The sequence below is a fragment of the Oncorhynchus gorbuscha genome, linkage group LG10 (assembly GCF_021184085.1).
Source record: "Oncorhynchus gorbuscha isolate QuinsamMale2020 ecotype Even-year linkage group LG10, OgorEven_v1.0, whole genome shotgun sequence".
Taxonomy (NCBI): domain Eukaryota; kingdom Metazoa; phylum Chordata; class Actinopteri; order Salmoniformes; family Salmonidae; genus Oncorhynchus; species Oncorhynchus gorbuscha.
This window is the reverse complement of record NC_060182.1, coordinates 20839728-20840054: the sequence shown is the minus strand read 5'-3', so window position 1 is coordinate 20840054 and position 327 is coordinate 20839728.

The window sequence follows — 327 nt, the reverse complement described above, 5'->3', positions numbered from 1 at the left end:
GGAGAAGGGGAGGGGATCGAGAGAGAAGAATAGACAGAGAGAGAAGGGGAGGGGGAGAAGGTCGAATCCCAGAGCTAGATTGAATTCCCGAGCTGAAAAGGTAAAAAGTCTGTCGTTCTGCCCCTGAACAAGGCAGTTAACCATCTATTCCTAGGCTGTCATTTGAAATAAGAATTTGTTCTTAACTGACTTGCGTACTTAAATAAAGGTTAAATAAAAAAATGTAGAGACAGAGAGGGAGTTGAGCGATGCATTGGTGACCACTAGGTGGTGCTATTCCAACAGCAATGCATACCATCTCTGGAAACTGTTTTCAGTTCCATCTCT